The sequence below is a fragment of the Danio rerio genome, chromosome 19 (genome assembly GCF_052040795.2).
Source record: "Danio rerio strain M-AB ecotype USA chromosome 19, GRCz13ab, whole genome shotgun sequence".
Taxonomy (NCBI): domain Eukaryota; kingdom Metazoa; phylum Chordata; class Actinopteri; order Cypriniformes; family Danionidae; genus Danio; species Danio rerio.
This window is the reverse complement of record NC_141039.2, coordinates 31,989,369-31,990,000: the sequence shown is the minus strand read 5'-3', so window position 1 is coordinate 31,990,000 and position 632 is coordinate 31,989,369. Positions and strand designations below refer to the sequence as shown.

Sequence of the window (632 nt, the reverse complement as noted above, 5' to 3'; positions counted from 1 at the left end):
TCATCAGTTGGCCATGTAAAATCTTGCGCATTCCATTCCAAGTCATGGTATCTGCTTCAATTGAGATTCTTTTGTTTCAAAAAGTTTGTCAACTGGTATTCGTGAGTCGTTTTATCATTTGCTCTTCATTCAAATTTGACATTTCCATTATAAAAGAAGGTACCAAAGATCTGTGTTGATTTCACACCCTGTATACATTTATTTGCGAATTAAAATACTAAAGAAATTCAAATGATTTGTGTGTTTTTTCCCCCTGTTTGTAACAAACAAGTAAAATCAAGTGTTGGTATTATTTATGGAATGTCTAATATGGAATCCCCAGTTGTTGGGTTTATAACATTTTACCATGATTTACAAAAGACACACTTACAGTATGTTATTCAGTTTCACAGTTAATATAGCAAAAAAAGATCTTGTCAGGCATATTTATAACAAAATATTTTTAAGGATCATTGTGCAGCCCCCAAATAGAAAAGGATTGTCATTTTAAATCTATACTTTCTATCTTTATGCTTTGCACCTGTCCTTCAAACCACTAGTTTCATCCATTTATAAGCAATATTCATTCATTTTCTTTATGGTTTAGTCTCTTTCATAATCAAGAGTCACCACGTTGGAATGAACAGCCAACT

At 31.8% G+C, this 632-nt stretch overlaps 1 protein-coding gene across 4 annotated transcripts in view; it reads left to right on the top strand.

Moving 5' to 3' along the window:
• Positions 1-232, top strand: part of txlna (taxilin alpha) — a 17,404-nt gene extending 17,172 nt beyond the window's left edge. For all 4 annotated transcript variants that reach the window (XM_087293994.1, NM_001099230.2, XM_087293995.1 and 1 more), the window contains one exon: positions 1-232. This exon is cut by the window's left edge and continues 1,440 nt beyond it. The gene's annotated coding sequence lies outside the window, so the exon portion shown is untranslated.
• The last annotated feature ends 400 nt before the right edge of the window (positions 233-632 follow it).